At 35.7% G+C, this 17,794-nt stretch overlaps 1 pseudogene; it reads left to right on the top strand.

Moving 5' to 3' along the window:
- The window catches only part of LOC122803929, a 64,160-nt pseudogene that overhangs the window by 824 nt on the left and 45,542 nt on the right, over window positions 1-17,794 (top strand).

The following is a 17,794-nucleotide window of genomic DNA, read 5'->3' as shown; positions in this document are numbered from 1 at the left end:
TTCAATATCTTATTTACAGATTGTACTGTTATTGTAGACATGTAACCTCCTGACTGTACAAATATTGACCTACTCCTGAGTATCTTATTTACACAGATTGTACGGTTATTGTAGGTATGTAACCTCCTGACTGTACAAATATCGACCTACTCCTGTGTATGTTATTTACACAGATTGTACTGTTACTGTATACATGTAAACTCCTGACTGTACAAATATCGACCTACTCCTGAGTATCTTATTTACACAGATTGTACTGTTATTGTAGACATGTAACCTCCTGACTGTACAAATATCGACCTACTCCTGAGTATCTTATTTACACAGATTGTACTGTTATTGTAGACATGTAACCTCCTGACTGTACAATAATCAACCTACTCCTGAGTATCTTATTTGCACAGATTGTACTGTTATTGTAGACATGTAACCTCCTGACTTTAAAATTTAGACCTACTCCTGAGTATCTTATTTCCACTGATTGTACTGTTATTGTTGACATGTAAACTCCTGACTGTCCAAATATCAACCTACTCCTGAGTATCTTATTTACACAGATTGTACTGTTATTGTTGACATGTAAACTCCAGACTGTCCAAATATCAACCTACTCCTGAGTATCTTATTTACTTAGATTGTACGGTTATTGTAGACATGTAACCTCCTGACTGTACAAATATCAACCTACTCCTGAGTATCTTATTTACACAGATTGTACTGTTATTGTAGACATGTAAACTCCTGACTGTACAAATATCGACCTACTCCTGAGTAACTTATTTACACAGATTGTACTGTTATTGTAGACATGTAACCTCCTTACTGTACAAATATTGACCTACTCCTGAGAATCTTTACACAGATTGTACTGTTATTGTAGACATGTAACCTCCTGACTGTACGAATATAGACCAACTCCTGAGTATTTTATTTACACAGATTGTACTGTTATTGTAGACATGTAATCTCCTGACTGTACAAATATCGACCTACTCCTGAGTATCTTATTTACACAGATTGTACTGTTATTGTAGACATGTAAGCTCCTGACTGTACAAATATCAAGCTACTCCTGAGTATAATAATTACTTAGATTGTACTGTTATTGTAGACAGGTTACCTCCTGACTGTGGAAATATCAACCTACTCCTGAGTATCTTATTTACACAGATTGTACTGTTATTGTAGACATGTAACCTCCTGACTGTACAAATATCGACCTACTCCTGAGTATCTTATTTACACAGATTGTACTGTTATTGTAGACATGTAACCTCCTGACTGTACAAATATCGACCTACTCCTGAGTATCTTATTTACTTAGATTGTACTGTTATTGTAGACATGTAAACCTTGACTGTGGAAATATCGACCTACTCCTGAGTATCTTATTTCCACAGATTGTACTGTTATTGTAGACATGTAAACACCTGACATTGTACAAATACTCCTGTGTATCTGTAGACATGTAACCTCCTACTGTACAAATATCGACCTACTCCTGAATATATTATTTACCCAGATTGTACTGCTATTGTAGACATGTAACCTTCTGACTGTACAAATATCAACCCACTCCTGAGTATCTTATTTACAAAGATTGTACTGTTTCTGTAGACATGTAACCTCCTTACTGTACAAATATCAACCAACTTCTGAGTACCTTATTTATACAGATTGTACTGTTATTGTAGACGTGTATCCTCCTGACTGTACAAATATCGACCTACTCCTGAGTATCTTATTTACACAGATTGTACTGTTATTGTAGACGTGTAACCTCCTGACTGTACAAATATCGACCTACTCCTGAGTATCTTATTTACACAGATTGTACTGTTATTGTAGACGTGTAACCTCCTGACTTTAGAAATATCGACCTACTGCTGTGTATGCTATTTACATAGGTTATACTGTTACTTTAGATGTGTAACTTCCTGACTGTACAAATATCGACCTACTCCTGAGTATGTTATTTACCCAGATTGTACTGTTATTGTAGAAGTATAGTCTCCTTACTGTAGAAATATCAACCTACTCCAGAGTGTCTTATTTACACAGATTGTACTGTTATTGTAGACATGTAGCCTCTTCACTGTACAAAAATTGACCTACTCCTGAGTATCTTATTTACACAGTCTGTACTGTTATTGTACGCATGTATGTAACCTCTTGACTGTACAAATATCGACCTACTACTGAGTAACTTATTTACACAGATTGTACTGTTATTGTAGATGTGTAACCTCCTGACTGTACAAATATCGACCTACTCCTGAGTTTCTTATTTACACAGATTGTACTTCATAGGTTATTGGTTAGTACTGCTAACCTCCTTGAGCCATTTTAAGCCTAGCCAATTATCCCTTGTGAGACTCAAACCCAGCACCATGTGCTTGCAAGGCAAACACCTGAACCATTTGGCCACCCTCCCTAACCCTGTTAATGTAGACGTGTAATCTAATGAATTTAGAAATATTGACCTACTGCCGTGTATGCTATTTACACAGATTGTACTGTTACTGTAGACGTGTAACCTCCTGACTGAACAAATATCAACCTACTCCAAAATACCTTATTTTCATGGATTGTACTGTGATTGTAGACGTATAGCCTCCTGACTGTAGAAATATCGACCTACTCCTGAGTATCTTATTTACACAGATTGTACTGTTATTGTAGATGTGTAACCTCCTGACTGTACAAATATAGACCTACTCCTGAGTATGTTAGTTAACAGATTTTACTGCTATGGTAGACATGTACCTTCCTGACTGTACAAATATCGACCTACTCCTGAGTATCTTATTTACACAGATTGTACTGTTATTGTAGACGTGTAACCTCTTGACTGTACAAATATCGACCTACTCCTGAGTATCTTATTTACACAGATTGTACTGTTATTGTAGATGTGTAACCTCCTGACTGTACAAATATCGACCTACTCCTGCGTATATTTACACAGATTGTACCGTTATTGTAGACATGTAACCTTCTCACTGTACAAAAATTGACCTACTCCTGAGTATTTTATTCACACAGATTGTACTGTTATTGTAGACATGTAACCTCGACAGTACAAATATCGACCTACTCCTGAGTATCTTATTTACACAGATTGTACTGTTATTGTAGACATGTAACCTCGATTGTACAAATATCGACCTACTCCTGAGTATTTTTTACTCAGATTGTACTGTTATTGTAGACATGTAACCTCAACTGTACAAATATCAACCTACTCCTGAGTATCTTGTTTACACAGATTGTACTGATATTGTAGACATGTAAACTCCTGACTGTAGAAATATCAACCTCCTCCTGAGTGACTTATTTACACAGATTGTACTGTTATTGTAGACAAGTAACCTCCTGACTGTACAAATATTGACCTACTCCTGAGTATATTTACACAGATTGTACCATTATTGTAGACATGTAACCTTCTCACTGTACAAAAATTGACCTACTCCTGAGTATTTTATTCACACAGATTGTACTGTTATTGTAGACATGTAACCTCGACAGTACAAATATCGACCTACTCCTGAGTATCTTATTTACACAGACTGTACTGTTATTGTAGACATGTAACCTCGATTGTACAAATATCGACCTACTCCTGAGTATTTTTTACACAGATTGTACTGATATTGTAGACATGTAACCTCCTGACTGTAGAAATATCAACCTCCTCCTGAGTGACTTATTTACACAGATTGTACTGTTATTGTAGACATGTAACCTCCTGACTGTACAAATATCGACCTACTCCTGCGTATCTTATTTACAGAGATTGTACTGTTATTGTAGACATGTAACCTCCTGACTGTAGAAATATCGACCTACTTCTGAGTATCTTATTTACACAGATTGTACTGTTATTGTAGGCATGTAACCTCCTGACTGTAGAAATATCGACCTACTCCTGAGTACCTTATATATACAGATTGTACTGTTATTGTAGACATGTAACCTCTTGACATTGCAAATATCGACTACTCCTGTGTATCCTATTTACACAGGTTTTACTGTTACTGTAGACATGTAACCTCCTACTGTACAAATATCGACCTACTCCTGAATATATTATTTACCCAGATTGTACTGCTATTGTAGACATGTAACCTTCTGACTGTACAAATATCAACCCACTCCTGAGTATCTTATTTACAAAGATTGTACTGTTTCTGTAGACATGTAACCTCCTTATTGTACAAATATCAACCAACTTCTGAGTACCTTATTTATACAGATTGTACTGTTATTGTAGACGTGTATCCTCCTGACTGTACAAATATCGACCTACTCCTGAGTATCTTATTTACACAGATTTTACTGTTATTCTAGACGTGTAACCTCCTGACTGTACAAATATCGACCTACTCCTGAGTTTCTTATTTACACAGATTGTACTGTTATTGTAGACGTGTAACCTCCTGACTTTAGAAATATCGACCTACTGCTGTGTATGCTATTTACATAGGTTATACTGTTACTTTAGATGTGTAACTTCCTGACTGTACAAATATCGACCTACTCCTGAGTATCTTATTGACACAGATTGTACTGTTATTGTAGAAGTATAGTCTCCTTACTGTAGAAATATCGACCTACTCAGGAGTATCTTATTTACACAGATTGTATTGTTATTGTAGACATGTAGCCTCTTCACTGTACAAAAATCGACCTACTCCTGAGTATCTTATTTACACAGATTGTACTGTTATTGTAGGCATGTAACCTCTTGACTGTACAAATATCGACCTACTACTGAGTATCTTATTTATACAGATTGTACTGTTAATGTAGATGTGTAACCACCTGACTGTACAAATATCGAGCTACTCCTGAGTTTCTTATTTACACAGATTGTACTTCATAGGTTCATAGGTTAGTACTAAGCTAACTGCCCTTGCGAGCCATTTTAAGCCTAGCCAATTATCCCTTGTGAGACTCAAACCCAGCACCATGTGCTTGCAAGGCAAACACCTTAACCATTTGGCCACCCTCCCTAACCCTGTTATTGTAGACGTGTAATCTAATGAATTTAGAAATATTGACCTACTGCCGTGTATGCTATTTACACAGATTGTACTGTTACTGTAGACGTGTAACCTCCTGACTGAACAAATATCAACCTACTCCAAAATACCTTATTTTCATGGATTGTACTGTGATTGTAGACGTATAGCCTCCTGACTGTAGAAATATCGACCTACTCCTGAGTATCTTATTTACACAGATTGTACTGTTATTGTAGATGTGTACCCTCCTCACTGTACAAATATAGACCTACTCCTGAGTATGTTATTTACATAGATTGTACTGTTTTTGTAGACATGTACTCTCCTGACTGTACAAATATCGACCTACTCTTGAGTATCCTAATTACACAGATTGTACTGTTATTGTAGATGTGTAACCTCCTGACTGTACAATTATCGACCAACTCCTGAGTATCTTATATACTCAGATTGCACTGTTATTGAAGATGTGTAACCTCCTGAATTTAGAAATATCGACCTACTGCTAAGTATGCTATTTACACAGATTGTACTGTTACAGTAGATGTGTAACCTCCTGCCTGTACAAATATCAACCTACACATGAGTACCTTATTTACATGGAATATACTGTTATTGTAGACGTATAGCCTCCTGACTGTAGAAATATCGACCTATTCCTGAGTATCTTATTTACACAGATTGTACTGTTATTGTAGATGTGTAACCTCCTGACTGTACAAATATAGACCTACTCCTGAGTATGTTAGATAACAAATTGCACTGCTATGGTAGACATGTACCCTCCTGACTGTGCAAATATCGACCTATTCCTGAGTATCTTATTTAGACAGATTGTATTGTTATTGTAGACGTGTGACCTCCTGACTTTAGAAATATCGACATACTGCTGAGTATGCTATTTAAACAGATTGTACTCTTACTGTAGACATGTAACTGCCTGAATGTACAAATATCGACCTACTCTTGAGTACATATTTACACAGATTGTACTGTTATTTTGGGCGTGTAACTTCCTGACTGTACAAATATCGACCTATTCCTGAGTATCTTATTTACAAAGATTGTACTGTTATTGTAGATGTGTAACCTCCTGACTGTACAATTATCAACTTACTCCTTGAGTATTTTATTTACACAGATTGTACTGTTATTGTAGACATGTAACCTCCTGAGTGTACAAATATCGACCTACTCCTGAGTATCTTATTTACACAGATTGTACTGTTATTATAGACATGTAACATCCTGACTGTACAAATATCGACCTACTCCTGAGTATCTTATTTACACAGACAGTACTGTTATTGTAGCCATTTAACTTCCTGACTGTAGAAATATCGACCTACTCCTGAGTATCTTATTTACACTGATTGTACTGTTATTGTATTCATGTACCCTCCTGACTATATAAATATTGATCTACTTTTGAGTGTCTTATTTACACAGATTGCACTGTTATTGTAGACATGTAACCTCCAGGCTGTACTATGTATATTGACCTATTCCTGAGTATCTTATTTACAAAGATTTTACTGTTATTGTAGACATGTAACCTCCTACTATACAAATATCGACCTACTAATGAGTATCTTATTTATACAGCTTGTACTCTTTTTGTAGACATGTAACCTTTTGACTGTACTACGTATATCCACCTACTCCTGAGTATCTTACACAGATTGTACTGTTATTGTAGACGTGTAACCTTCTGACATTACAAATATTGACCTACTCCTGAGTATCATATTTACACAGATTGTACTGTTTTTGTAGACATGAACCCTCCTGACTGTACAAATATCGAACTACTCCTGAGTATCTTATTTACACAGATTGTACTATTATTGAAGATTTGTAACCTCCTGACTTTAGAAATATTGACCTACTACTGAGTATGCTATTTACACAGATTGTACTGTTACTGTAGACATGTAACCTCCTGACTGAACAAATATCAACCTACTCCTAAATACCGTATTTACTTGGATTGTACTGTTATTGTAGATGTATAGCCTCCTGACTGTAGAAATATCAACCTACTCCTCAGTATCTTATTTACACAGATTGTACTGTTATTGTAGATGTGTACCCTCCTGACTGTACAAATATACACCTACTCCTGAGTATGTTATTTACACATATTGTACTGATTTTGTAGAAATGTACCCTCCTGACTGTACAAATATCGACCTAGTCCTGAGTATCTTAATTACACAGATTGTACTGTTATTGTAGACATGTAACCTCCTGACTGTACAATTATCGACCTACTCCTGAGTATCTTATATACTCAGATTGTACTGTTATTGAAGATGTGTAACCTCCTGACTTTAGAAATATCGACCTACTGCTAAGTATGCTACTTACACAGATTGCAATGTTACTGTAGACGTGTAACCTCCTGACTGTACAAATATCAACCTACACCTTAGTAACTTATTTACATGGAATATACTGTTATTGTACACGTACAGCCTCCTGACTGTAGAAATATCGACCTACTCCTGAGTATCTTATTTACACAGATTGTACTGTTATTGTAGATGTGTAACCTCCTGACTGTACAAATATAGACCTACTCCTGAGTATGTTATTTAACAGATTGTACTGCTATGGTAGACATATAACCTCCTGACTGTACAAATATCGACCTACTCCTGAGTATCTTATTTAGACAGATTGTATTGTTATTGTAGATGTGTGACCTTGTGACTTTAGAAATATAGAACTACTGCTGCGTATGCTATTTAAACAGATTGTACTCTTACTGTAGACATGCAACCGCCTGAATGTACAAATATTGACCTACTCCTGAGTATATTTATACAGATTGCACCATTATTGTAGACATGTAACCTCCTCACTGTACAAGTATCGACCTACTCCTGAGTATCTTATTTACACAGATTGTACTGTTATTGTAGACATGTAACCTCTATTGTACAAATATTGACCTACTCCTGAGTATTTATTACACAGATTGTACTGTTATTGTAGACATGTAACCTCGACAGTACAAATATCAACCTACTCCTGTGTATCTTATTTACACAGATTGTACTGTTATTGTAGACATGTAACCTCGACTGTACAAATATCGACCTACTCCTGAGTATTTTTTACACAGATTGCACTGATAGTGTAGACATGTAACCTCCTGACTGTAGAAATATCGACCTCCTCCTGAGTAACCTATTTACACAGATTGTACTGTTATTGTAGACATGTAACCTCCTGACTGTACAAAAATCGACCCACTCCTGAGTATCTTATTTACAGAGATTGTACTGTTATTGTAGACATGTAACCTCCTGACTGTAGAAATATCGACCTACTTCTGAGTATCTTATTTACACAGATTTACTGTTATTGTAGGCATGTAACCTCCTGACTGTAGAAATATCGACCTACTCCTGAGTACTTTATATATACAGATTGTACTGTTATTGTAGACATGTAACCTCCTGACATTGCAAATATCGACCTACTCCTGAGTATGTTATTTACACAGATTTTACTGTTATTGTAGACGTGTAACCTCCTGACTGTACAAATATTGACCTACTCCTGAGTACATTATTTACACAGATTGTACTGTTATTGTAGACAAGTAATCTCTTGACTGTACAAATAACGACCTACTCCTGAGTATCTTATTTACACAGGTTTTACTGTTATTGTAGACATGTAACCTCCTACTGTACAAATATCAGCCTACTCCTGAATATATTATTTACCCAGATTGTACTGCTATTATAGACATGTATCCTTCTGACTGTACTAATATCAACCCACTCCTGAGTATCTTATTTACAAAGAATGTACTGTTTCTGTAGACATGTAACCTCCTTACTGTACAAATATTGACCAACTTCTGAGTACCTTATTTATACAGATTGTACTGTTATTGTAGACGTGTAACCTCCTGACTGTACAAATATCGACCTACTCCTGAGTATCTTATTTACACAGATTGTACTGTTATTGTAGACGTGTAACCTCCTGACTGTACAAATATCGACCTACTCCTGAGTATCTTATTTACACAGATTGTACTGTTATTGTAGACGTGTAACCTCCTGAATTTAGAAATATCGACCTATTGCTGTGTATGCTATTTACATAGATTATACTGTTACTTTAGATGTGTAACTTCCTGACTGTACAAATATCGACCTACTCCTGAGTATGTTATTTACACAGATTGTACTGTTATTGTAGAAGTATAGTCTCCTTACTGTAGAAATATCAACCTACTCTGGAGTATCTTATTTACACAGATTGTACTGTTATTGTAGACATGTAGCCTCTTCACTGTACAAAAAATCGACCTACTCCTGAGTATCTTATTTACACAGATTGTACTGTTATTGTAGGCATGTAACCTCTTGACTGTACAAATATCGACCTACTACTGAGTAACTTATTTACACAGATTGTACTGTTTCTGGAGACATGTAACCTCCTTACTGTACAAATATTGACCTACTTTTGAGTACCTTATTTATACAGATTGTACTGTTAATGTAGATGTGTAACCACCTGACTGTACAAATATCGACCTACTCCTAAGTTTCTTATTTGTTGTAGAAGTGTAACAGACAGACTGTAGAAATATCAACCTACATGAGTACCTTATTTACATGGAATACACTGTTAATGTAGATGTGTAACCACCTGACTGTAAAAATATCGACCTACTCCTAAGTTTCTTATTTACACAGATTGTACTGTTATTGTAGACGTCTAATCTAATGACTTTAGAAATATCGACCTACTGTTGTGTATGCTATTTACAAAGATTGTACTGTTACTTTAGACGTGTAACCTCCTGACTGAACAAATATCAACCTACTCCAAAATACCTTATTTACATGGATTGTACTGTGATTGCAGACGTATATCCTCCTGACTGAAGAAATATCGACCTACTCCTGAGTATCCTAATTACACAGATTGTACTGTCATTGTAGACGTGTAACCTCCTGACTGTACAATTATCGACCAACTCCTGAGTATCTTATATACTCAGATTGTACTGTTATTGAAGATGTGTAACCTCCTGACTTTAGAAATATCGACCTACTGCTAAGTATGCTATTTACACAGATTGTACTGTTACTGTAGACGTGTAACCTCCAGACTGTAGAAATATCAACCTACACATGAGTACCTTATTTACATGGAATATACTGTTATTGTAGATGTATAGCCTCCTGACTGTAGAAATATTGACCTACTCCTGAGTATCTTATTTACACAGATTGTACTGTTATTGTCGATGTGTAACCTCCTGACTGTACAAATATAGACCTACTCCTGAGTATGTTAGTTAACAGATTGTACTGCTATGGTAGACATGTACCTTCCTGACTGTACAAATATCGACCTACTCCTGATTATCTTATTTACACAGATTGTACTGTTATTGTAGACATGTAACCTATTGACTGTACAAATATCGACCTACTCCTGAGTATCTTATTTACACAGATTGTACTGTTATTGTAGATGTGTAACCTCCTGACTGCACAAATATCGACCTACTCCTGAGTATATTTACACAGATTGTACCATTATTGTAGACATGTAACCTTCTCACTGTACAAAAATTGACCTACTCCTGAGTATTTTATTCACACAGATTGTACTGTTATTGTAGACATGTAACCTTGACAGTACAAATTAACCTCGACAGTACAAATATCGACCTACTCCTGAGTATCTTATTTACACAGATTGTACTGCTTTTGTAGACATGTAACCTCAATTGTACAAATATCGACCTACTCCTGAGTATTTTTTACTCAGATTGTACTGTTATTGTAGACATGTAACCTCAACTGTACAAATATCAACCTACTCCTGAGTATCTTGTTTACACAGATTGTACTGATATTGTAGACATGTAACCTCCTGACTGTAGAAATATCAACCTCCTCCTGAGTGACTTATTTACACAAATTGTACTGTTATTGTAGACATGTAACCTCCTGACTGTACAAATATTGACCTACTCCTGAGTATTTTATTTACACAGATTGTACTGTTATTGTAGATGTGTAACCTCCTGATTGTACAAATATCGACCTACTCCTGAGTATATTTACACAGATTGTACTGTTATTGTAGACATGTAACCTTCTCACTGTACAAAAATTGACCTACTCCTGAGTATTTTATTCACACAGATTGTACTGTTATTGTAGACATGTAACCTCGACAGTACAAATATCAACCTACTCCTGAGTATCTTATTTACACAGACTGTACTGTTATTGTAGACATGTAACCTCGATTGTACAAATATCGACCTACTCCTGAGTATTTTTTACACAGATTGTACTGATATTGTAGACATGTAACCTCCTGACTGTAGAAATATCAACCTACTTCTGAGTATCTTATTTACACAGATTGTACTGTTATTGTAGGCATGTAACCTCCTGACTGTAGAAATATCGACCTACTCCTGAGTACCTTATATATACAGATTGTACTGTTATTGTAGACATGTAACCTCCTGACATTGCAAATATCGACCTACTCCTGTGTATCCTATTTACACAGGTTTTACTGTTACTGTAGACATGTAACCTCCTACTGTACAAATATCGACCTACTCCTGAATATATTATTTACCCAGATTGTACTGCTATTGCAGACATGTAACCTTCTGACTGTACAAATATCAACCCACTCCTGAGTATCTTATTTACAAAGATTGTACTGTTTCTGTAGACATGTAACCTCCTTACTGTACAAATATCAACCAACTTCTGAGTACCTTATTTATACAGATTGTACTGTTATTGTAGACGTGTATCCTCCTGACTGTACAAATATCGACCTACTCCTGAGTATCTTATTTACACAGATTGTACTGTTATTCTAGACGTGTAACCTCCTGACTGTACAAATATCGACCTACTCCTGAGTATCTTATTTACACAGATTGTACTGTTAGTGTAGACGTATAACCTCCTGACTTTAGAAATATCGACCTACTGCTGTATATGCTATTTACATAGGTTATACTGTTACTTTAGATGTGTAACTTCCTGACTGTACAAATATCGACCTACTCCTGAGTATCTTATTGACACAGATTGTACTGTTATTGTAGAAGTATAGTCTCCTTACTGTAGAAATATCAACCTACTCAGGAGTATCTTATTTACACAGATTGTATTGTTATTGTAGACATGTATCCTCTTCACTGTATAAAAATCGACCTACTCCTGAGTATCTTATTTACACAGATTGTACTGTTATTGTAAGCATGTAACCTCTTGACTGTACAAATATCGACCTACTACTGAGTATATTATTTATACAGATTGCACTGTTAATGTAGATGTGTAACCACCTGACTGTACAAATATCGACCTACTCCTGAGTTTCTTATTTACACAGATTGTACTTCATAGGTTCGTAGGTTAGTACTAAGCTAACTACCCTTGCGAGCCATTTTAAGCCTAGCCAATTATCCCTTGTGAGACTCAAACCCAGCACCATGTGCTTGCAAGGCAAACACCTTAACCATTTGGCCACCCTCCCTAACCCTGTTATTGTAGACGTGTAATCTAATGAATTTAGAAATATCGACCTACTGCCTTGTATGCTATTTACACAGATTGTACTGTTACTGTAGACATGTAACCTCCTGACTGAACAAATATCAACCTACTCCAAAATACCTTATTTTCATGGATTGTACTGTGATTGTAGACGTTTAGCCTCCTGACTGTAGAAATATCGACCTACTCCTGAGTATCTTATTTACACAGATTGTACTGTTATTGTAGATGTGTACCCTCCTCACTGTACAAATATAGACCTACTCCTGAGTATCTTATATACTCAGATTGTACTGTTATTGAAGATGTGTAACCTCCTGAATTTAGAAATATCGACCTACTACTAAGTATGCTATTTACACAGATTGTACTGTTACAGTAGACGTGTAACCTCCTGCCTGTACAAATATCAACCTACACATGAGTACCTTATTTACATGGAATATACTGTTATTGTAGACGTATAGCCTCCTGACTGTAGAAATATCGACCTATTCCTGAGTATCTTATTTACACAGATTGTACTGTTATTGTAGATGTGTAACTTCCTGACTATACAAATATAGACCTACTCCTGAGTATGTTAGATAACAAATTGCACTGCTATTGTAGACATGTACCCTCCTGACTGTGCAAATATCGACCTACTCCTGAGTATCTTATTTAGACAGATTGTATTGTTATTGTAGACGTGTGACCTCCTGACTTTAGAAATATCGACATACTGCTGAGTATGCTATTTAAACAGATTGTACTCTTACTGTAGACATGTAACTGCCTGAATGTACAAATATCGACCTACTCTTGAGTACATATTTACACAGATTGTACTGTTATTTTGGGCATGTAACCTCCTGACTGTACAAATATCGACCTATTCCTGAGTATCTTATTTACAAAGATTGTACTGTTATTGTAGATGTGTAACCTCCTGACTGTACAATTATCAACTTACTCCTTGAGTATTTTATTTACACAGATTGTACTCTTATTGTAGACATGTGACCTCCTGAGTGTACAAATATCGACCTACTCCTGAGTATCTTATTTACACTGATTGTACTGTTATTATAGACATGTAACATCCTGACTGTACAAATATCGACCTACTCCTTAGTATCTTATTCACACAGACTGTACTTTTATTGTAGCCATTTAACCTCCTGACTGTAGAAATATCGACCTACTCCTGAGTATCTTATTTACACTGATTGTACTGTTATTGTATTCATGTACCCTCCTGACTATATAAATATTGATCTACTTTTGAGTGTCTTATTTACACAGATTGCACTGTTATTGTAGACATGTAACCTCCAGGCTGTACTATGTATATTGACCTATTCCTGAGTATCTTATTTACAAAGATTTTACTGTTATTGTAGACATGTAACCTCCTACTATACAAATATTGACCTACTAATGAGTATCTTATTTATACAGCTTGTACTCTTTTTGTAGACATGTAACCTTTTGACTGTACTACGTATATCCACCTACTCCTGATTATCTTACACAGATTGTACTGTTATTGTAGACGTGTAACCTTCTGACATTACAAATATTGACCTACTCCTGAGTATCGTATTTACACAGATTGTACTGTTTTTGTAGAAATGAACCCTCCTGACTGTACAAATATCGAACTACTCCTGAGTATCTTATTTACACAGATTGTGCTATTATTGAAGATTTGTAACCTCCTGACTTTAGAAATATTGACCTACTACTGAGTATGCTATTTACACAGATTGTACTGTTACTGTAGACGTGTAACCTCCTGACTGAACAAATATCAACCTACTCCTAAATACCGTATTTACTTGGATTGTACTGTTATTGTAGATGTATAGCCTCCTGACTGTAGAAATATCAACCTACTCCTCAGTATCTTATTTACACAGATTGTACTGTTATTGTAGATGTGTACCCTCCTGACTGTATAAATATACACCTACTCCTGAGTATGTAATTTACACATATTGTGCTGATTTTGTAGAAATGTACCCTCCTGACTGTACAAATATCAACCTAGTCCTGAGTATCTTAATTACACAGATTGTACTGTTATTGTAGACATGTAACCTCCTGACTGTACAATTATCGACCTACTCCTGAGTATCTTATATACTCAGATTGTACTGTTATTGAAGATGTGTAACCTCCTGACTTTAGAAATATCGACCTACTGTTAAGTATGCTACTTACACAGATTACAATGTTACTGTAGACGTGTAACCTCCTGACTGTACAAATATCAACCTACACCTTAGTAACTTATTTACATGGAATATACTGTTATTGTACACGTACAGCCTCCTGACTGTAGAAATATCGACCTACTCCTGAGTATCTTATTTACACAGATTGTACTGCTATGGTAGACATATAACCTCCTGACTGTACAAATATCGACATACTCCTGAGTATCTTTTTTAGACAGATTGTATTGTTATTGTAGATGTGTGACCTTGTGACTTTAGAAATATAGAACTACTGCTGCGTATGCTATTTAAACAGATTGTACTCTTACTGTAGACATGCAACCGCCTGAATGTACAAATATTGACCTACTCCTGAGTATATTTATACAGATTGTACCATTATTGTAGACATGTAACCTCCTCACTGTACAACAATTGACCTACTCCTGAGTATTTTATTCACACAGATTGTACTTTTATTGTAGACATGTAACCTTGACAGTACAAGTATCGACCTACTCCTGAGTATCTTATTTACACAGATTGTACTGTTATTGTAGACATGTAACCTCTATTGTACAAATATTGACCTACTCCTGAGTATTTATTACACAGATTGTACTGTTATTGTAGACATGTAACCTCGACTGTACAAATATCAACCTACTCCTGAGTATCTTGTTTACACAGATTGTACTGATATTGTAGACATGTAACCTCCTGACTGTAGAAATATCGACCTACTCCTGAGTAACATATTTACACAGATTGTACTGTTATTGTAGACATGTAACCTCCTGACTGTATTATGTATATCAACCTACTCATGCGTATCTTATTTACACAGATTGTACTGTTATTGTAGACATTTAACCTCCTGACATTGCAAATATCGAACTACTCCTGAGTATGTTATTCACACAGATTGTACTTTTATTGTAGACATGTAACCTTCACTGTACAAATATTGACCTACTCCTGAGTATCTTATTAACACAGGTTTTACTGTTATTGTAGACATGTAACCTCCTAATGTACAAATATCGACCAACTTCTGACTACCTTATTTATACAGATTGTACTATTATTGTAGACGTGTATTCTACTGACTGTACAAATATTGTCCTACTCCTGAGTATCTTATTTACACCGAATGTACAGTTATTGTAGACGTGTAACCTCCTGACTTTAGAAATATCGACCTACTGCTGTGTATGCTATTTACACAGATTGTACTGTTACTTTAGACGTGTAACTTTCTGACTGTATAAATATTGACCTACTCCTGAGTATCTTATTTACACAGATTGTACTGTTATTGTAGACATGCAACCTCCTCACTGTACAAAAATCGACCTACTCCTGAGTATCTTATTTACACAGTTTGTACTGTTATTGTAGACATGTAACCTCCTGACTGTACAAATATCGACCTACTTCTGAGTATCTTATTTACATAGATTGTACTGTTATTGTAAACGTGTAACCTCCTGACTGAACAAATATCAACTTACTACTGAGTATCTTATTTACACAGATTGTACTGTTATAGTAGACATTTAACCTTCTGACTGTACAAATATCGACCTACTCCTGAGTATCTTACTTACACAGATTGTACTGTTTCTGTAGACATGTAACCTCCTTACTGTACAAATATTGAACTACTTCTGAGTGCCTCATTTATACAGATTGCACTGTTAATGTAGATGTGTAACCTGCTGACTTTACAAATATCGACCTACTCCTGAGTATCTTATTTACACAGATTGTACTGTTATTGTAGACGTATAATCTCCTGACTTTAGAAACATCTACCTACTGCTGTGTATGCTATTTACAAACATTGTACTGTTACAGTAGACGTGTAACCTCCTGACTGTACAAATATCGACTTACTCCTGTGTATCTTATTTTCACAGGTTGTACTGTTATTGTAGATGTACAGCCTCCTGACTGTAGAAATATCGACCTACTCCGGAGTATCTTATTTAAACAGATTGTACTGTTATTGTTGACATGTAACCTGCTCACTTTACAAAATCCGACCTACTCCTGAGTACCTTATTTACACAGATTGTATTGTTATTGTAGGCATGTATCCTCTTGACTGTACAGATATCAACCTACTCCTGAGTATCTTATTTACAAAGATTGTACTGTTATTGTAGACGTGTAACCTCCTGACTGTACAATTTTCAACCTACTCCTTGAGTATTTTATTTTCACAGGTTGTACTGTTATTTTAGACATGTAACCTCCTGACTGCACCAATATTGACCTACTCTTGAGTATCTTATTTACACAGATTGCACAATTATAGTCATGTAACTTCCTGACTGAACAAATATCGACCTACTCCTGAATATCTTATTTACACAGATTGTATGTTATTGTAGACATGTAACCTCCTGACTGTACAAATATCGACCTACTCCTGAGTATTGTATTTACATAGATTGTGCTGTTATTGTAGACATGTAATCTCCTGACTGTACAAATATCGACCTACTCTTGAGTATCTTATTTACACAGATTGTATTGTTACTGTAGACATGCGAACTCTTGACTGAACAAATGTCGACCTACTCCTAAGTATCATATTTACACAGATGGTACTGTTATTGTAGACATGTAACCACCTGACTGTAGAAATATCGACCTACTCCTGAGTATCTTATTGATACAGATTGTACTGTAATTGTAGACATGTAAGTTCCTGACTGTACAAATATTGACCTACTCTTGAGTATCTTATTTAAACAGATTGTACTGTTACTGTAGACATGTGACCTCCTGACTATACAAATATTGACCTACTCCTGCGTATCTTATTTACACAGATTGTGCTGTTATGGTAGACATGTTACCTCCTGACTGTACAAATGTCGACCTACTCCTGAGGATCTTATTTATACAGATTGCACTGTTATTGTACGCATGTAACCTCCTGATAGTACAAATATCAACCTACTCC

This window comes from Protopterus annectens, chromosome 6.part0, assembly GCF_019279795.1.
Source record: "Protopterus annectens isolate FY-2018-M chromosome 6.part0, PAN1.0, whole genome shotgun sequence".
In the NCBI taxonomy this organism is placed as follows: Eukaryota; Metazoa; Chordata; order Ceratodontiformes; family Protopteridae; genus Protopterus; species Protopterus annectens.
Note: the sequence above shows the minus strand (reverse complement) of the source record. Positions and strands in the feature narration are given on the sequence as shown.